This window comes from Bombus pascuorum, chromosome 17 (genome assembly GCF_905332965.1).
Source record: "Bombus pascuorum chromosome 17, iyBomPasc1.1, whole genome shotgun sequence".
Classification (NCBI taxonomy): Eukaryota; Metazoa; Arthropoda; class Insecta; order Hymenoptera; family Apidae; genus Bombus; species Bombus pascuorum.
Genome location: NC_083504.1, coordinates 181299 through 204697, shown reverse-complemented (window position 1 = coordinate 204697; position 23399 = coordinate 181299). Strand labels below are relative to the sequence as shown.

Here is a 23399-nt window from a genome sequence, read left to right as displayed (position 1 = left end):
CCGTCTCGTATTACTACTCGAATATGTATTAGCCCAAATGTGCCTTCATTTAGAAAAAGTAAAAATATCCAAATTTCTACGTTCGATTTTTCTATTTATGATTATACTGTGACTCTGTTCATAGAAAAATAAAATGGGTATCCCACACTTGTATCCTCTCTTCTAGGTCTACGTGTGATACCTAAATCGAGTTTTCCGAAAGTTTAGGAAGCTGGAGCGATACGTCCCGATACTGGGGACGACCTGCACACCTCTGCCGCGCGTGTTTTCAATGAAATGTTCAGGCCACGAGTGTGGTATAGATCATTCCGACCAAATGGTTTCTTCTACCACCACAATTAGAAAAGGAAACAAATTACTAGAGATTAAATTCCGATTTAGTAATCTCAAAATAAAAAGTATAAACTAAGAGCATAAAAATGAATGGGCTGTTATACATATTAGGTTGTCCGAAAAGTTTCTTTCGTTTCATAAGATGATAATAGATGAAGAAAAATTTCTGTTTTATATTATTTTATTAAATTAGGTATGATCCGTTTCGTTCTATTTCTATTATTACGTTCGTGCATAATTCGATAAACTAATATAAAATAGGAAACATTGTACATCTATTATTTCCTATATAATACATTCCCAAACTAGTAAAAATAATAAATAACAAATTTTAAAGTAATATTTTATACTCAGAAATTAAATTCATAAATGAAGAAGCTCCTTTTTTTCCTGACTTCCTTCCGACTAACGCGGATATTGCAACAAATTTTACGGAAGTTTGATAAGATACGAGCTTTTCTAGTTTGTACGATCTATTTTAACGCGAAGTTTGCCAACTAGAATTTTCCACAAGGAAAAATTTCTCTTATGCAGAAACTTTTCAAATATCGTGCTGTTAAAGAAAAGTAATTTGCTTCCACAATGACACAAAACACATGTGCAGGGTGTTCGAAAATAATTTGTCAGGAGTATCATAGTTATTTCACATCTCTGGATAAGTAAAGATCTGCCAAAAAGTAATCACAATTGACCTTGACTTTAGCTAAGGTCAAATTTATTTCACTGTATCATATTCTACTCATAATGAAGATAAAATATCTCACAAAAACTATGTATCTCTTCTCTTGGAAAAAAATGTTAAAGATCCATTAATTTTCGGACTCACTTTATTTCCAATGTGTTTACGTTTTGTTTGTTTTCTTCTGGTGATTCTAATCACTTTTAACGGCTTTTAAATAACTTCTAATCGCTTTTAATCGCTTTTGTCTCAACTGAGACCAGGACGTCCTTCAATGCTCCATACACTTTCACACGTACAGTATAAATGTATCATCTACTTAACATAAATGTTTTTTTTTTACTTTTATCAAGTTTCTTTACATATGCTTGCTTAGTTCCGAGTGTTTAGATTAGTATTCTTTGATCATTATTTTTCTTTCATCTATTTTACCAGTATCTTGCCTTCTGTTTGAGTTTTCCCATTCTCTGTTAAATCGTGGTTTTCTATTCTCAAATCTACCGTCTCCTCCTTCTAATGTGGTTTCCATTCCCAGTTTCCTTACTGCTGTTGAAATTATTCAAATAATTAGCTCATACGATTGTTCGCTATCATCCATTTCATACTCAATAATATTCTTCTTCTAATCTCTTTGTGTATTGTTATGTACAGCCCGGGAAAATCATTGACCCAAAAATTGGTTTCAAAGTGTTGCGTTAAGTAGTATTCCGCAAAACTAATAAAACCCCACCTCTATTTTCATTTTAATACTATCTCATCTTTTCTATTAATGGCTACCAAGCTTATCTCATTCTGCACATTATCACTTACAAAGAACATCACTCAAGTGTGATACACCAATTTTGATAAAACTTTACAGACATAATATGGCTAAAAATATTCGACACATATCTTTTTTACGGGTCATCGTGCACATTTAGAAAATGAAAACAGTCGTCAAAGTTGATGTTGAAATCATATACTTTGGAATATCTCGGCAATAATCTATTCGAAATAGAGAAATGTAAAATGAGAAACTTTGAACGAGAAATATGATTCTCATAACAGATTTTGAAAAAGTCCATGTTTTTAAATAATATATTAAAAATTGTTACTCCTTTGCTAATATTTTTTGTATTTATTTTTATTTGTATTTATTTATTTTTGCTAATATTTTTTGTATTATTATTTGTATTTTAATATTTATTAATTTTCACATAGTTCCTTTCATAGACTACACACCTGAACTCAAAATACGAATAAAACAGAATTTTGATTTTTCGCAAATTAACAAATATAATTTGTATTCTTTATTATATTTCGTTACACTGTCTTGAATATTATGTGTGTGATATTTGTTGTTGTGGAAAGCAATAAAAATATAGTACAACTATACAATATAGTATATCTAATTCATAAACCATAACTTAGATGAAGAAGGTTCTAAGATATAAAATGAAACAATGATATTTAAAACCAATAATTATTGTACAGTGCATACTAAATATTTTTTCCAATATTTTAATTTTTTCAAAGTATCATAGTATTTCGAAAAAGCACATACATGATTCAATTCATCTTTCTAACTATTATAATTTAATTACTTCAGATTTCCATGTAACATCAATTCTCAAATTCAAAAAATCTTGTTTAAAAAAGAAATTATTTATATGTAATATATTATTAGATGATAATAAAATAACTAAACTTCCCACCTTTTCCCAAATTTAATCTCATATAAAGAAACTTTTGATTATTCATAACAGGCACTAATGTGGTTTTGTTATCTTTATTGAAGATTGAAGACTGATAAGAAGCTCGTTAATTTTACTTTTGGTAATTGACTTGCCATTAATTGACAGGTCCCAATAAAATTCACATACTTACAGTTAATATATAAATACTTATGAGCAATATTATACACTCTAATTAAACATTTAATAATATTCATTGTGTCTACATTTTAAAACAAAATACTGATAAATATTTTTGTAAGAGAGGTGCATAGCATATTTTTTATAAACGTCGCGTGGGATTGTTTACGTCTCTGAATATCATAGTTTCCTTCTTCACGACTTGTACGAGGTAGGCTGCCGCTCATATCGTTCGGATTGAGGATCACTGTGCGCCCCGTTGCTTACGCTAACCTCCTTTCGCTCGTGTACGGGGGTTTGCTTGCGTACAGGGATATTTTGGCCGATTTTTAATCGTCAATAACTAAAAATCAAAGCCGAAAACTCAATTTTTTTATTCTTGATTTTCGTCTTATTTCAGCTTCAAAAATCACTTCTTAAATTTCCTGATACTTGTAGCCGAAGGCCCCAGCAAAACCAAAGGAAAGACAACGAAAAGGACAGGAAAAAGAGCAGTAATAGTCACATAATACACAATAAAATAATTAAATATAATGTAATTACAAAAATACTGTAACTAAAAACATAATTTAAATAGTGCGTAAAGCTCTAATTGTATAAAAAATTTTCGAAACAATGAACATTGTTATAAACAATTAATATTGTTTCTGAATTTTCTACAGAAAAAGTGAATCATATCTATAAATGTATTGGATAGGTTTAATATTCGATTAATTGGATCACTTAAATCATATTTAGATCTTAATGTAGCCTAATGAAATAGTTTTCTAACTTATAAAATATTTTTTCTAAAAGTTTTTGAAAGGACGTAATAATTAAGTTGTAATACTTGAGGAAATGAGATTCGATTATTTATAATTTTTATATTAAGTATATTTTAGCAATGATTGGTATCATTGAGGTTATCCAAAAAATGTTTTAACTAAAGTTGTTTGGTTCATCATTCATTCAGGGGAACGTCATGCGCAAATTATTTTTTGCGGGTAGAGTAGTGGGGAAGATTTTAAGGTGCATTTTACTTTTTTCAATGGAACCATACATTTTTTAAGACATTAATCGATCCATCTCGGCATTCCTTGTAAAACGGTATTAACCTATTTCTGTTAAAAAAAAACTATTAATTTAACAGATATTTTAATTTTAATTTGTTAAATTTAATGTGCAAAAGGTAAGGTAAGATGTGAAGCCGTATTATGTTTACGTTGTTTTCGTCTTTCACAATTTAGTTAAATTTGACAAATTAAAGTTTACAATGGCGAAATGCAATTTGTTCTTATGAGAAGAAAGGTGATTTAAAGAAAGAATTTTGAACATAAATAAGAAAGTAACAAGTTTGGTATCTATATAATATCCATATAAATATAAAAACAAATAAATAAAATAGATTGCGTCTCTATTACGTTTAATAAACAATATTATTATATTAATATACATATAAAACGATTGTTTCCTAATGGAAGTAATTATTATAGATTAATTATTAGAATAAATATTATATAATATAATATATATATAACACGTAATTTATATAATTATTATATAATTATGTTTCTAAATTTTTTGTATGATAATATATGCAAATAATTTTTACACCTTTCTTTCTTAAATTTACTGATTGCAAAAGCACGAGAAACATTATTCTACGAGAAAACTCAGTAATTTCTAAAAATATTAAACCTAACCCCTTAAGTACAATATACTCTATCGACTCACAGAATTTTACAAAATTCGAGGCCAAGGTTTTTTCTACAGATTTCCTAACGTTCTACAAAGTTTTATCCTATTCAAAGAATACTTACGCTATTCAATTAATGCTATTCAACTATGCTAACAAATTTTCATAATATTATCATGCTGGTGAATAGATGAACAGTGTTTAATTTTTTGTCATACCTAAACGCAAGAAAAATAGTAAACAAAAAACATAATGAACTGAAATCTTTCTTTCTATATATTATTCTAATATATTTTCCTCTTTATGGTCTTCTTATTATTTATATAATCCTAAGATGCGTTATATATTTTCTTTATATGTATTTTTATTAAATTAAAATCATTAAATTTAATTAAAATCCTATATTTTATAAACTTTTTGACTAACGTTTAAAAACTCTATTACAGTTAATAATAAAAAAATCTATGATATATATAGTTTTCTCTATTTTTTTTTCCATTTAAATAATGTATCATAATTTAAATAAAAAAAAAATGATTCTATTTTTATTGTCTTCCTACCTTTGAGCAAGAAAGTATTTTATATGAAGTAGTTGAAAAAAGATGTTGACATTCAATATTTTTCAAGGGTTTAAGAAAGACAAATAAAAAGACAATATTGATGATATGGAAATAGTTGACGTATTGAATTTTAAAATCACGACATACTGAATTTAAAAATTATATACGTCGTATCATTTTTCCTAGCTTATTATAAAGATCTAAAAATTTGAATTTACATAAAATTCCCACCATTATATAAATTTTCAGAAACCAGGGTCGTCAGTTGATCATACAGAATATTTGTAAAATCGCTTCGTCTCATTTTTACACGCAGTCCAGTATATTGCGTTTAGTTTATCGTAGAAAATTGTAGATACGGCAATTTTTACGTCGACTCGTCGTGGAGATAGAAACAGAGATAGAGACAGACAGAGAGAAGTGTCCCTATCAATATTCGCTGCGAGACCTTGGGAAACACGGTGGAACGTTCTTTGGTCGTGTCCAGAGGTAAAAGTAATCGATCGCGACGCCTGCAGACTCGCGCAGCAGAACTGCAGACCTGCATGCCGGGCTGCATAAGAGTAGGCGTGACTCAAGCAGCTTTAAATCCAAACTACGCCAATATATGCTGTAATCATGGAGAAAAATGTTTGAGCGGTTCAGAAATCGAGTTCGTTAATCGAAGTTACAGCAGAATTTTTACTTGTAGAAAGACTATGGTTAATTTAACATTTTCCAAGCTGTAATTACCACTTTTGAATACTAATATCAAGTTGGTCGTCGTGAAATTACCAGTCTTTCTAATAGATCTATTCATTTTTTTAAACAGATGAATATTAATGGCTTTGTTAAAATTTTTGGAGGACATTTGAAATGAAGTTTTCTTTAAAATGGCAATTGGGAAATAAAAATATCCTGTTTCTCATTTAACATTTTCAACACTGTAACAGATGTAACCGAGGATTGATATTTTTCTGAAATAACAATTGATAAATAAACCAATTCTTTTGGTAATTTAACACCCTCTGGACTCTAATTAATTCAAACTCTGATATCAATTTGATTGCTGTAATATACAATTACTAATCCTTTCACATACCTGTAGCATCTTTAAAAAAAAAAGTGTTAACAGAATTCATTGAAAGAAATTAGGAGTAAAATTTTCTCTTAACAATTAAGTATTAATTTAACTCTTTTTACACTGTTATTAATATTTTTTGAAAGTGATATCAGTTTAATTGTAGTGAAATATAAATACAAGATCTTTTAGTTAACGTTTTCTAAAAAGATTAGTATTACACAATAATATTACATAACAATAATGTAATAATAATGATATTATTATTATAATGATATTAATAATGATATTATTATTACATTATTATTCATAATAATAATATAAATATATTATAATAATAATACAGAAACAAATAGTACAAATATATCAAGAAATTTATTGATTTCTTTTTTTCTTTCGTCACTTTTATTCAAGTTATCTAACAGCTGTTACGTAAACGAAAACTTCGGTTTTGGGTAGATTATATAAATCTTTTACCATTAATTTAACAAAATCTTTTACAATTTATTCAATACTGATATATGTATAAGAACGTTTAAATTTTTAATGAAATTATTTGTTTATTTGACGTATTAAACTCAAAATTTGGTTTGACTTTTATCGATTATTAGGTTTAAATCAATTTTAATACAAAATTACCAATGAAAGTCAAATGTAATTGAACAATTTAAGTGTAAGAATCACGATAGAATTCATATATGAAATTAACAAAAAATAGCGCAAATAATTTATCATAAAAATCACTTCTTTCTTTAATACTCGATCTTTGGAAATTTTATCCTATTTCTAAGACAGTAATAAAATTTCCTAAAGTATTATTCAGCAAAAACTATGAATAATGTTTTCATTAATTTTGTAGTTCACTGATCATTTTTCTTAAAATGTTAGATGCACAATAGAGATGTAAAAAAAATAATTAATCATTCTATACACATGTTTTAAAGGCCGTAACATAATACAAATGTTTTGTTTACAATTTCATAAATAATGATATAATAGATCAAATTACAAAGAGGATTTATCTTCATTTCAAGTTGTATACATGAAACGTCTCTCTTTCTCGTTCGTTTTGTCACGCTTGACATAAATTATATTTCATAACCAACCATGTCATAAGGTTTTAACAAGTATTATATTTCAAGTAAATATTTCAATCAAAATATATTGAAAATATAAATAGTATATATAAAATGTAATATAAACAAAAATATATAAGAAGAAAGATACAATGTTAGTTAAAATCACTGATATATGCTGGAATTTAAAATATTACAATAAATTCTGCAAAGTGTAAAAAACATACTATTGTAAAAAATCAAAATTTCAGAGAAAGAACGCACCAAACCATATTATCCATTTTGTTAAAAGATGCAACTTCAAATTTTTACATATCGTTATATTATCAATCAAATCATCTTACAAATATCCTTTCCTTTTTGCTTTTTGAACTAAACATACTTTTTTCAGCCTCTTCATAACGTTTGAAATACTGCTTGTCATAATATTTGCATATTAATTGTTTTAACAGTTATACCTTTGCCTTCTATGAAACTCTGTCAATTATATTTTTAAACCTGATTCCTCCCATTTTTAATTATTTTATTGGGCTGGCAACTAAGCGATCGCGGATTTTGTCATTAGGTGGTAATTGTTGCCAACCCAATAATTACAATAAGGAACACTTAAAACAATGTTATTTGTTGCAAACCATTCTTATCACACGCCGTTTTTTTTTTTCTTTTTTGATTATTTTACAATTTGTCCTTATGGACATTTGGTAAAGTGTTATCTTATTGGTGAAGAAAAAAAAAATAAAATAAAAATAAATATAGCATGTGGGTGGCTACCCCCAGCGGGGTGCCAGCTTCGTTTTTTCTAAGTTATATCTTTTATGATATCACACGCCGTGTATCTAAAAATCTATCCGCCATCAGCATCTCACATCCTGTTTCACCCGCACTGTCTTCCCCTTAACTCAATTTTCAGCGAGCAATAAATACCCAATACCACCAAATAAAAAAATCCGCAATCACTTAGTTGTCAACCCAATAGCAACGAACAACGATAAAGACATACACTAGGTATATGCATGGACTAGATTTTCTTCTAAAATGCTGAGTAAATTTGTAAAACATACGATGCCTTATTTCATTCTTTGGCAAAATAACTTGCCACTCTAAAGTATAAAACTAAATAATAAAAGATATATGTATATTGAACTGTTTTTATAGAAACGTAATGTTTCAATTACTATAAAATCGATACAAGAAACAATTCTAGAACTGTCTCGGAAATAATAACGTTTTGTAAATAATTAATCTAGAAGCAATGTGTATAAGAACCAAAATAGAAATCGTTATAGAAACAAAAATTCCTTACAAGAATTATTCAGAATAGAAGTTCATAAATATCGTAAAAAGCAGAATCAATACCATAAGTGTTTTCGACCTCTACTTCTTATAATTTACAAAAAAGTTAAACAAACGATTGTATTTTTTTTAACAAATTCATATAAAAGTTTACAAAACAAGTCAATCTGTGCCAACACTTTCATTGATCACTAGAAACCTATAACTAATTTTTTTCATTAATTTTATAATACTAAATACTAATTTTTCATTATTTTTAAAGACATCTACGACGTCTTAAATATTATTATATTGATATATTCAATATATCAAAATCCTCTTTTAGTCATAAAGTGACATTAAAATCAGGAAATCAACAAAAATGTACTTATCATATTTTTTTCCTGTAATTTTCAAATTTTTCATAATATAAATTATAAATTGTACGAGCTACTTTACAATCTATTTATTTATAAATTTCTCATCATTTTTATCTTCAATTAAGTCACTTTGCTCTTTTTCTATCCAAAAGCTAATTTCCAATTATAATAGAAAATCGAATCCCTAGCGAAACAACTTCTCGCTTCTTCTAGTTAAATCGAACCCTTAATTCGTCTATCGAGGATCTCAAATAACAAGTTAAAGCAATTTCCAAACCCCCGGTGATCGCATCCGCAGCGACCAGCTCCAACTGGTTAACTAAAGTTATCTGATAGCGTAGCAACTTTCATTGTAAATGCTTGCCGGATTAAATTACCGTACAAAGATTAATTTCTGGAAACACGTGAATCGCCGTAGCCGTTGCGACATGCGGCAGAGAAATTTCACTTCTATTTCGGATTTGTGGCAGACCCTTAGCCCCGATGTATTCAACGCATAGAGGGCGGCCAAAGCAATCGGTTCGCGTGTTTCGAATTCCGTACGAGATGTTCCGATGCGAATACTCGCACCTCGTCAACGTCTAATTTTAACGATCGTGGAATTCGAAATTCCGTTTAAACGTGCATGTGCTATAAGAGAAGAAAAGCAGAAAAAGTGCCTTCGCTTTTTAATTAACCGTTCGACAATCTGAAAAAATAACGAAGAATTCAGAGTGAATTGTTAAAAAGTAATCATCCTTCAAACTTTACGATTTTTTGGATTTGATAGTAAAATTATTATTCTATAGGAACCTTCAACTTTTTATATAAAAAAAAATAAATAACACGATAAAAATATGATTTTTGTTGATTCGTTGATTTTTATGTCGCTTGATGGTTAAGAAGAAATATTTTAATATGAAAAAGTTAAAAAAGGTAATAACCTGATACATTCCAAGATACAAGTCTTTTGAAAATGGATGATAAATTCGCAATATTTTGTAAGTCTTAAATAATTTTAATTTAGTTGTTTTATTACTTTAATTTCTCTTATTCTCTCTCTCTCTCTCTCTCTCTCTCTCTCTCTCTCTCTCTCTCTCTCTCTCTCTCTCTCTCTCTCTCTCTCTCTCTGCTAATGTTATTTATATTTTTTAAATGTTCAAAAAGGTGAAAAAAACGAGATAATTTTGTTGTAGAATTAGTTGCCAATGTGTTACGCTTTTAAAATAATTTTGCGTACAAAATAGGAAATGTGACTTATCGTGTTTTTTACTTGTGGCTTTCAAATATTAAAAATTCCGTTTATTATATTTGACAGCTTAGCCGAGACTTGTCTCATTACTATAAAGTTAATCAATGTGGTATTGACGCTAAAGACTGATACAAACAAACAACTATGCTATACATTAGCAAAAATTTAGTATGACTTTCCTTGTTGTATCTATATTTTTTTCATTTACAATAATTTACATACCATCATTTTCTCCTAATTATTGTTATATATTTATTTGAAATTAATGCCAGAAATATCACATGTACAATGATAATTTTTTATTCTAATAAATTTTTAACTAAAGAATTTTCTGAAACAACAGAAATTCAAATTGATTTGTTCTTTAATTTCTTAGATCCCATAGAACAAACTTTTGACTAATAGTGTCTATGTGTGTAGGTAACATGTATACAATTAGTAATTAAAAATTAAAAGGTACAATTTTTCTAGTGTCCATCCTTCCTTATTTTGATGATAAAAATCTTTTAAACAGCGAAGCTATTTCGATACATTTAATTATTATGAACATTAAATAAAAATTAGATCGAAGAAATTACATTTTTTCAATTTGGAATACATTTGACATAATAAAAATACAAAGAACATTTGATATAATAATAATTTGAAAATTAAAGGATGGTATTTCATAAATAATACATTCTGGTGCCATGTATCTACCGTAATAAATTATTTGCATAAATATTTTTCACTTACAAGTAATAGGAGAGCAGAGACGGAATCATACGAATCGAATATAATTTAATTTTGGACAGAACGTTCAAATTGTACGATATTTTTCATACACACAATTATTAATTTGTATTTATTCTGAGAGAACTAAATTAAACAAAACGTTTATAAATTGACGAAAAACTTTAATTTATTGATTTTCATTTGTTTTTTGACATTTCCATAACTTTTTTGTATTTTCAATTGTTTCATGCAATAGAGTATGCTTCAAATATTTAAAATTTATAACGAAGAAACACACATCTAATGGAGCCATAAGTTTTGAATTTTATAAAAATTCCGCTTCTTTCGAAACTGTCAGTAAAAGTACGCATTAGTCAGACTTTTCTATCTTTCTTATGTGTTGTTATCATTTCCGATTTATAATCAACTGTTCGTAACTAATAAAAATATTTCTTCTCACAGGCTGACAACAAACTCGATATTGAAAAGATTAACTACATATATTTTTTTATATTCTAACCAATTAAAAATGCGTTTATTAGAACTGTATCATTCGATATCAGTCACGTTTTAAAATGCAATAAAAATCTCAACGTTCTTTCATAGAGTCAAGAAACTGATTGTACCGTGTGGACTATCCTTCATAACCGTAACAGTGTTAAGCAACGCGAGCTGCATAATAAGGGCGACAATCTACGTTTCTGATTGGGGTCACACAAACCGCTATTAAATAAGCAACGCGAGTCAACGATGACTAGATCAACGTAACCAGTATTCATTGCCTGTGTTTCAAAAGATACGACTATAACCAGCATAAAGTTATATAATAAACCCGACAAATTCGGAATTAAATTTTGCTTGGCATCTGATATTCAAACAAAGTATGTTGTAAATGGATTTCCTTATTTAGGAAAAAGCGAAAAGGACCTACCTCGAACGGTCGAATTTTATAATAAAACAAAATTTGCGGTTGATATAGCAGACTAAATGGCAAAAAAATATAGCATGAAGTTAGGATCAAGGAGATGGCCACTTCAAGTATTTTTTAATATTTTAAATTTAGCTGGCATAATTGCCTGGATTTTATATAAGAAAAGCACAGGTGAGCAGATATCCAGAAAAGATTTTATGTTTCTATTAGCAGATGAACTTGCCGCTGACAATGAAAAATCACGGATAGAACGTAGAGCATCTGAGATCCGAAGTACGTCAAAGAACTCACCTTATTCACGCAGATGGTGTCAGATAGGGTACTATAATAACAATAAGATCACCACCATTTGCAATCTTTGTAAAAAATATGTATGCGGAAAATTCACGCAGAAGAAAGTTTACATTTGTAAGAAATGTGACGAATGATAAATTTTCTACCTAATAATTTAAGTTTTATTTGTATTTAATTTATTCTATTACGCTTATTATTACATTATTATATTATACTTCTTATATTTACCAATGGAAATTTATTTTAACACTCTTGTTACCAAAGGTACTGAATATTTTTCATTATTCTACTTATTGTTATTATTAAAGTTGTTATTATATAGTTTTTATAATCTCAGAACATGGAATTCCTTTTGTAAGATAATAATAGATCAATAAATATAAAAATATTTTACTATTACGTATTTTTTAAAGACCAGTCGTTTCGACTGGCTTTGGTAGAGATATAGCTATTTAAGACGTAGCGTCTTAAATGCCGCTAGTTCTAGTGTTAAAAAACACGGCAAAAACTATTAGAGACAACCTTCGATCTCTTCAGGTGATTGCGATAAATATAGCGCACACGCGTTCCTTGGAACTCGTTTGTTTTAAACGGAGCGATTTATTGCAGCTTCTGTGTAAATTGTCTGTTTCTGAAATTCTGATAGGTAAACATTTCGATCTAAATTTTCTAAATCGGTTAAATCACTAAAACGCGTATACAGGGAGTCAGCTAACATATTATACAATTAGATTGGAAAGTGTTGCTAATGATATTAGTTTTCTGTAGGTAGGAGCGTAAATGTCATGTAACAATCAATTTTGCTCTTTTCAATTCAATCATATACTTTTTAATGCATTTTGATTAATTGATGTAAATCGATATTCTTTATAAAGTATTATTGATCTACAGAAGTCGGAAAGCTATTAAATTAATAGATATTTGAACTTTTTAACAAGGAAATAATCTTGTCTGTCATACGATAAATTTTACAAAACAGAAGTTAAAATATCTGCTTAACAGTTTTTTGGTATAAGTAGATCAATATTTTTTCATAGAGCATCTCGAGATCCACCGATTAATATATTAAGCAAATTTGATCTTTAAATGTTTATTTTATGTTATTTTAATATTATTAGTGCCCGGCTCGGAAATATTCAACTTATGTTTGACACTTATGTTTTCGACATAATTGAAAATATTTCAGCTACCATTCGTAGGTGACTTCTCATGTATGTGAGAAAAACATCATTGCGTAAGTCCTACTTTTAGTAGCTCTACGTTTTGAATATTTCATATATACATATATTTACATGTATGTACATTGTGAGGAAAAAGTTTTCCATGCAATTTACCGATTTAATTTAACCTTGTTCGAAGATTACTGGAATGTTAGTTTTATACTTCTTTTAATTTAACTTTTAAAAGTATACGTTTTATGTTATTATCAGATTGCTAATTTTTATGTAAATTTCACCTATGAATTTTTACTATCTACTAATTCACCTAATAAATATTATGACGAGTACTCTGCTTTGAAAATATTATGTATTTTTACATCGAGTTTCGTATAAATGCATCAAAATCCAAAGTATACTCATTAAGCGTGAAAAATTTGTAACTATGCCATAAAATTGCTTCTATTTAGATAAAGAAAAAAGAATCGAGGAATTTGAAAAAGATAGAGGTCGTATTAAGACACATGCAAAAATTGCATTTTAACACTTTCAATTTTAACAAAAAGTTATACATAGTATAACACTTTTTCTTTTATCGTATAATCTCGGATTATCGAGATAATATTTGTATTTTTATTACAAATATTATTTTTTAATGTCCTCTTTATGCTAGAGAAAATGATTAAGACCAACAATTATTTATACAATATGCAGCTACACCGAAAAGTTAATGAATGGATTTAATGGCATTAGTTAAAATGCTATGAAGTAATAACTATTTCATGAATAATGTATTTACGTGTGATAATAAATATTTCAGGAACACTTTAATGATCTATAGGTGTTGTGAATTCTGACCGACTTATACATATTCTCGGATCTATTTCAGTTGAATTACGATGCCGTCATCGCCGAACATAAAAGCAATATGTAACCCTAACTTCTGAAATATAAAACTAAATATAATGTGTGCACCGCCTTTCAAGCTAATCAATATAATAACAAATGTTACATCGAATAACATTTTTATTGTAGAAATCCTATATTTAACGTGTTGCTATATTTAACAATTAGATATAGGTACACGTGTATTTTTAATTTCTAGCATTGTTTGTCATAATTTCATTACTAATTTGAAAAAGAATTTTTGTTGTTGTTGTTAAACGGATGATCACCTAATTTATGGAAGACACTAGTGGTACAAATACTTTCCAAAACAATCTATAACATTGGTAGTATCTGTTTACTTATCTACTTAAGTATATATAATTATATATAATCTTCTTTATTACGCATTCAATATATTATTGTATTCTTATTAAAGCAAACTGATATTTCCCGGTTCATTGCAGTAATTGAAAATGTTTACGATAGTTTTTCAAATACTTTTCTTCCATTACTTAAAGAAAATATTGTAATGATCTACACTAAAGGAAAATGTAAGAATTCCTGCTTTGGTTTTAATAAACTTTTAACCAAAAAATTAATTACATGAACTTGTATTAAATATTTCTAATTCAGCTACGTTCCTCTATATATTGAAATTGTACAACAATTATCCAATAACTATACGACAACGATCATAAAATGTGCAATATATGAAAGAATTTTAATCATTTGAAAAGATGTTTTAAATGTCTATTAAATCATACATACGAGTATAAAAATTAATGTAAAAATTAACCTAAGATGTAGAGATATATGATTATTATTATACATTATAAGATACATATATTACATACATTAAGATGTTTAACATAAGTAACTTTCATCCAATAAAAAATTATGTTCAAAGTATCATCTTGCAAACAGAATAAGAAATAAGAATTTATTTCGCCAATCTCTCGACGTCGCGCTACGTCGACAATCGAGGTGTGTCGACGCATCCGACGTATCGTGATTTCGTGACGCGTAACTTGTTCTTACTTCCGGTGTCGCCTAAGCAGAATTAAGGTCGATTTATACGCAACCGTACCGCGTCCGTTCCGTGACCGGGCGTTTATGCGTTAATATTTATGGACGATCGGGGACCGTCGGGAACGTACTCGAGATAAATGTGCCACTCAGTTCGAAATCAAGCATTATAAAAGAACATACAACAAAATGTCATTTTTAATTGAAAACTTACAGTTAGCTATAATAGTGATACTTCTGGATGAAGAAAAGGAAGAAGAAATAGAGCAACAAAGGAAGAGAAAACGATTTAATTTACATAATGTTGTGGGCTAAACCGAGAAGAAGGAAAATTTCGTCCTCAAAAGCAATTAATATGTCACGAAGAGAAATTTCATGAATATTTCTCTGTATTCTGTAATTATTAATCCATAATTTTTAATCGTTGACGAAATGATTAAGTTACCTTTTACCAGAATCAACGTTGTATATAGTTACATGGGTTGTCAATACCACCTAATGACAAAACCCACAATCACTTAGTTGCCAACCTAATATGTGTGATATTTATTTATTATCGCACCTTAATATCATTAATTGCTAAGCGAGTAAACGGGAATGAATATTATTGTTAATATTCTGAGTCTAACACATAGTCGTGATTTTTGTTTTATTGCAAACAAGCTTGCCAGTTGGAATAGTGCCTCACACTGAAATAGTATAAAGAATAAAGTATGGTTTACTTGGTATAATTTATCTTATTAACTAATAGATACTTTATGTATAGTATATTGATTTGCTCAACTTTATTTGGACGACTTTATTTGAATAATGAAGAATATCCCGAATTTGTCAATCCGACATGTTCATTATCAAATAAAATATCGTTATCGAGTAATAGAAAACAGCGTATCGATGACAATTCCGGAGGTACAAAAATAAAACTTTCAGTAACCGTAGATAGTAAATTTTGTAAATATTTGTGGCGGCACTCGACAGCAAAAATACCACCACTCGACACTAACTAGTGTCGGACGACGGAAGCGCAATGGTTAGCGCCTTAGGTTACGAACGTTCGTAATCCGGGTTTAAATCCCAGGGACCGGAGTCCGATTTTTCTTCCGCGGCATCAAAAATGAGAAGAAAAATGCAGCAGTACCCCAGCAGCGATACCAGCGACCCGCGGCAGAACCTGTCTCATTCTACACACTATAGCAATAGCGCACTATCACCACAACTAATACCGGCAAAAGCGGCTACTACAAACAAATAATACCACCTCGTATTTATCAGAGAAAAGTGAAACGAGTTGTGGTAAAATTGTTTAGATTAAACTGTAAACCGAAGAATGTTTCAATAAGCTGTTTTGGAAATTCATTATTTAACTTTTTCGTGCATCCTAAACGGCAATATGAAAAAGAAACATTGCAATAATACAAAAGGCATAAAACTTCTGTAGAGTGAAAACGCTTGGAAGCAAGAGCTTCCCTACAGAAGTCATCTCAAAAAGAAACTTTTCAATACTATTGAGTTGGTAATTAAGTGATTGCGGGTTTTGTCATTAGGTGGTAATGACAAAACCCGCAATCACTTAGTTGTCAGAAAACTTGATTGTATTCATATGAGCTTCAGTTCCAATTCAACTACTTTATAATGAAACTACTTTACCTGCATCTAGGGCAGAGTTAGAAATTCTATAATATTAGATTGTCCGGAAAGTGTCTTTCTTTCGCAAACGCGTTTTTTACAAAAATGCACCTTCATACAAACGTGAAACTAAATCTGTGAAATGTCGCGGTGTTTATCTCAACAGAACAAAATGGATCGTACGTAATTCGACAAAATAATATAAAACAAAAAACGTTGTGCGTCTATTATTTCCTCATAAAACGAAAGAAACCTGTCGGACAACCTAATACATTTGTTATGTGAAAAACAGCAAGGTTTATATCTTCCATATCAGAATGCTTCGATAAGAAATGTTTTTTTCTTATACGTCATAATACGCCATTACCAACGTCAGCAGCCGTGAAGAGACTATCCTTTTATTATGCAACGATGGAGAAGGAACCGAAAGAGGCGCATGGACTCTCGGATGAAGTATTTTTAATGAAAGTCATATTAAAAGCGTACTGTACTCCCACTCGCACACCAAGATCATAATTTATATTCATTTACTATGTAAATATTTTTTCGTTGAATTATTCAACAAATGTGGATTTTATAAAAGCTGTTCGATATCATTATAACTACCATAATACATATCAAATTTCTGAGTTAATCATGTCTACTGATTACGTTTGCTTTGATTACTTCAGTTATTCATTGATCATGATTGCTAGATTACTTAATAATCGTGATCATTAATTATGAACATGATTTTACGTTAGTCATAATCGTTAATCAACCAGATTACTTTTTGTCCAACTCTGATTTAAAACTATGGAGACCGAACCTAATCCGAAGCATAGCCGGAACACGGAACGAACACGGCACGGTTTTATCGACCTTTAGCTAGACAGGAAACATATGCAAAATGAGTAAACATATTCGTCATCGACTTTCCATTTCTATATTTCGGGTAACTCACATTGATCCATATCGACATATGTCGTAGATCGTGCTCTTCTTCTTTCATTTTTACAGAGTAAGTTTGACATAAAGATAATATGTATAATTAATATTTCGAAACAAATTTCTAATAAATTCAGTTACTTATTACTGTTATAAAATACTAATAAGATATAAAAATCATTGTTAAGAATTTTGGATCTTAATTGCCAAAATAATGGTATAGGAACACTAAATTTACACTTAGAATTTATATTAGAATAGTTATATATTTATTTAATAAACAATTTCAAAGATATTCATCGATACATACTTGCACGCGTCTCACCTTCTTCCATACCAAACTATTAACTGAACAGTTTACATTCCTTTGTTTTCGAGGCGCCGCACATACTTCCATACACTCATATTCACATACATGTATAACTACTACGCGGTCAATCTAGTCTAGCACATAAAATTATACATATCCCTATAATCATAAATATGATTTATATATGATTTATAAATATGAATATTCCTTTTCGTAAAGTGTAACATATATTGGGTTAGCTATTATATATTGGACTTTGTCAATGCCACCTAATGACAAAATCCGCAAGCACTTAATCGCCAACCCAATAGTAACGAACAACGATAAAGACATACACTAGGTATATGCATGGACTAGATTTTCTTCTAAAATGCTGAGTAAATTTGTAAAACATACGATGCCTTATTTCATTCTTTGGCAAAATAACTTGCCACTCTAAAGTATAAAACTAAATAATAAAAGATATATGTATATTGAACTGTTTTTATAGAAACGTAATGTTTCAATTACTATAAAATCGATACAAGAAACAATTCTAGAAGTGTCTCGGAAATAATAACGTTTGTAAATAATTAATCTAGAAGCAATGTGTATAAGAACCAAAATAAAAATCGTTATAGAAACAAAAATTCCTTACAAGAATTATTCAGAATAGAAGTTCATAAATATCGTAAAAAGCAAAATCAATACCATAAGTGTTTTCGACCTCCACTTCTTATATTTTACAAAAAAGTTAAACAAACAATTGTATTTTTTTAACAAATTCATATAAAAGTTTACAAAACAAGTCAATCTGTGCCAACACTTTCATTGATCACTATAAACCTATAACTAATCGTACTAAAGACATCTACGACGAAATAAATATTATTGGGTTGCCAACTAAATGATTACGGATTTTGTTAATACCACCTAATGACAAATCCGCAATCACTTAGTTGCCAACCCAATATTTACAGATAAATGTAAAGATGCTTAAATTTATAATTTATTAATTACAAGTTTTTCATCTGAAATTATATATTAATTTTTACATTTCCTAACGTCACAGGCATAATTCTTTTTATGAAATCTATAGGATAATAATCTATAAATAAATCGAAGCTCTTGTGGAAAATTTCTCCGAAAATTCTAATTTTCTCTGACACATTGCCTATACGATAATTGCGCAATCGTGAGTGTTTACCATTAAAGTACAGATGAAAAGATGTATGACATGCGATATATTGCCAATTAAATCTACAATAGGATATCCTTAACCTCTTAGGTACGATGCACCACTATAGTGACTCACTCTACTGACTCATTAGCTCATCTTTTGAATTAATTGATCTTTTTCATTTGTCTTGCTTCACACTTTTCTTGTCCTCGCAATGTTTTATAACAATGTTAACAATATACAGGCAGAATATATAGTCTTTGTTCCTGATACGCCAGTGTCAGATATCAATTGTTGCTTTCCGTTAAAATAAATATACCATTATTAGATGTTCTTTTTAACATGCCGATCCGTATCCTTATAATTTTTTAGAATCTTCAACCTGAAAATGTTGCTTCAAAATAGAAATCAAAGAGCAATTTGAAAAATACTATCGCGCTATGAGTGTGAGAATTGTGGCGTGGGTCTATGTGTCGTACCGTGCTTTAAAATATATCACACTCAATTGTATTATTAATTATTAAAGTAAATTATTAAAGTTAAAGTATGTGCATCATATCTTTAAGAAAATTATAATTTAATTATCAAAAACTTCATTCCAATGTGCTTGCATAGAATTCGCGTCAAATTCTACCGTACAGAGAAACTGCCCAAAATTCAACCGTATCGAAAAGGTTCAAATATAATCACACGTTTGTGTACACATTAAGAAAGAAACTTAAATAGCAAACAAAAAAATTAACGCATTATATAACTTATGTTTCTAAATAAGAATTGCTAACATTGTATACATTAACTTTGTTTGCAATTTGATTAGTTAATTGAAGCTTTTCACATAAACATAAAAAATTATGTATATATAATAATATTATATTTAACAAATCATTTTATAATTTCTTTTATATAAATTTATGGATTCCGTTTTATATCATGTTATTTTCATGCCTAAAATTCTTTGTAAGTGGAAGGGTATGCTGTCCTTCCTTAACGTGAAGGTGATGTAATTACATTTGCCAGTATACCCTTCTTCCACTAATTTAACTAGTGTCCCAGCAATCGTATGTGTTGCTGCAATAATGTTGATACAGCCTTAGCTCGGTGGCTAGAATTACAGTATCATCCGCGAATGTTAAAATAAAGTATTTTTAGAGCTGGCCAGTATATCGACTGTATAGATACAGAGTGTACAATGTAGTTATGAAAACATAACTTTGAGTATCGCCAGCACTGACAGTATGTAAATCTGAAAGAGTTTCTGATACTCAGCAAAGAATATTCTATGTATTTTCAAAGTATAATTTAACAAACAGAAATTTCTCAACAGGGAAGTTTTGTTTAATTCTGTCAAGAAGTCTCCTACATCATACTTTGTCAAATATCTTTTCAACGTCCAAAAATAGGATAGTGCAGTACTGTTTTAGCTCCAGTGCATTGATGATCTTGTTTGTTACCTTACGTACTTGTTCGTGGCGTATTTATTCTTGAAGCCAAATTGATGCGATGGAATTAAACTCCTTTCAGTAATTATTTTTCACACCCCATTTTAAAATACTTTTTTCAGTAACTTCATAACTTTTTATAGCTTTTTTGGACATTGTTGGGAGCAATGTAATTGGCCTAGGGGGAGTTTCCCTATTAGTGGACACTTATGGTTTTCCTTAGATACGCGAAAGAAATACTGTCTTGTTTTTGTATATTTTGCATTAATTACAGATCAACTACAATAGAAATCAAAGTAAAGAAATAAGATAAATAAAATTTTCATAATATTTAGATTAAATTGACATTAATCGTTGGTTATTGATTTTAAAGGAACCTAAGAATAGAATAGAAACCATAGAATGGCACCTAATATCGGATATAGCGAAAATAAGTAACGCAGGGCAGCTTCAAAATAATTTACAACGATCATAAAAATAGTCACCGAAAACACTCGAGAAGCCATTCTATTATAACCATTGAATCCAATATTCATCAATGATCCCTAAACAAACTACGCAAACAGTTTCTTCGTTTATATTTTCCGATGTTAGTACACTGATTTTATATTCTTTGGTCTATTTATCTTTTTAAATCTACTTTCAAAATTCTTCTTCTATTCTTTAACACATTTTTCACTTTCTTTCTCTTAAAGAAATAATTTATAAAAATACGAAATAAGAACTTGGCTTTTTTTATATTTCCTTTTCCTTGATTCATAGAATCTTTTCATCTTCAAATAAATAACGTAGATTTTTGAAAGAATGTTGCTAGAAAATATATAACCAGAGAGCGAATATTCATGCAAATTCATAGTTTTCAAAACAACGCTTAAAGAATGGAACCAAAGCAAATATTTGTTTGATTTACTAAATATTATTATGATTGCTATCTTAAGTTATAACGTTGTTTCTGTTAAATAATGTAATTTTATTGGATAACAATGATGCTTAAGAAAGAAAACATTTTTAGTTATTTTTTAAAAATGTCTAAAAATTGAAATTTTTTTAAATTTGTCTCTTAGCAACTCAACAAATGGAATGTTTAACATGTGCAGAAGCATAGTTACAGCGATGAATGCTGCTTTACGTTTATAGGCGCAAATGGATTAAAAATCACGTCCTGTCCCTTTATTAGGCGGCACTCCTATATTTGATACGTTCCATTAGGAGATGAACTGATCGTTTCCTCGAGTAGGGAGCCTTGAGGTCTTTCTAATGAATTACTAGAAAATAAGCAAAATATGTGTAAAAATTTACGTATTAAAATGTTTTGTTTTTCCATGTATTAAAAGTTATAAAAATTCTTCATAACGTTAATACTGACAATGGTTTCTGGAAGAATTTAGTGTATTTTTTAACTTAATTGTATATATACAATAACTAAATATATGTAATATATATGCTATATAATATTATACTATACTATTAAATATAGTATATATATTACTAAGTTTTATATATATATGTCGGAGATGAAGGGACATCGGCGTCTTTCTTTTGGAATTTTTGGGAAGATCCCCAATACTATAGTCTAAACTATTTATTATAGCTGTATTTAAATAATAAAACTTAAAAGTAGCTGTTATGATTCAATCCGATTATGTTTGCCTGAGATTTGTGACAGTGGGCTTGGGCTCAGGGTGACACAACTGGTCGCTGAACGTAGCCACGGTCATGGGATGGATGCTTTTACCTAACAGAGAAGTGCCAATATTATGGGACACACGTTGTATTAACAATCAAACTGCGAGCAGGAGCGATGTCGCCGCTACGCGGGACTGCCTTGCAACGGCGGCTGGAATTTTGTTGGTATCCCAGGCCAATATACAACAAAACGAACGCGATCTTAAGGAGAGGAAAGTTTTCATCAATCTTTTATTTTTGCGATCATCTTGGAGAGTTTTCACATCGTTTTTACGAGCAATATATACCGAGCGTCACAGCGAATGTTACTTTATGCTTCAAAATATATTCTACGTTTAACAAAGAGTTACCCCGTTGACTGTGGATTCGTTATTGAACCTAAGAACATTGTCATTAATATCTCGAGTGTTTAATCACCACGGTTATTTGTCAAACTCTTTAAAAATCATATTTATACCAGTAAGTATAATCTCTATTGTACAACAACGATGGCTAGTCCGAATGAAGATTCGTTACACGCCCCTAAACCTAACTACAACCCGAGATATATATAGATGTAATGTCGTAAATCTCAAGATAATTTATTGTGAGTTGATTGTGAAAATACTTAAATGAAATACAGAAATAAACAACAATTAATACCAATCTATAACAGTAAAAAATAAATAACAAGTTCTATGCAATGTCTACCTGAAAAACGAGAATCGATTTTCAACGTCCTGAGTTACCGATCTTCTCCGTCAATCTTCAATGTTTTAAATAATTATCCTGTGATTTTGTCTATCTCTGATGTTGCTCTCTGTCCGTCCGTTTGGGAAATGAGTGTCTCTCAAAATGGTTGTCCGCAAAACAAAAAAAAAGTCGCTCTGTCCGTGAAACAAAGAAAGTCGTGCTATCCGTAAACAGAAAGAGTCCCTATATCACACGTGAACTCTAGGGAGTTTACATATATATATATACATACATACACGCACGCGCACGCACACACACACACACACACACACATATGTAATATATATGCCTTATACCTACTTGAGCTATTATTGCTGAAATTAAAATTGAGCCTAACATTCTCAATTTTGATTTAATAAACGCTAAAACCACTAAGGAACTTTCTTCTACA

General features: G+C 29.3%; 1 protein-coding gene across 1 annotated transcript in view; it reads right to left on the bottom strand.

Annotated features, from left to right (window-relative positions):
• Window positions 1-23399, bottom strand: part of LOC132915422 (uncharacterized) — a 383223-nt gene that overhangs the window by 329772 nt on the left and 30052 nt on the right. The window lies entirely within an intron of this gene.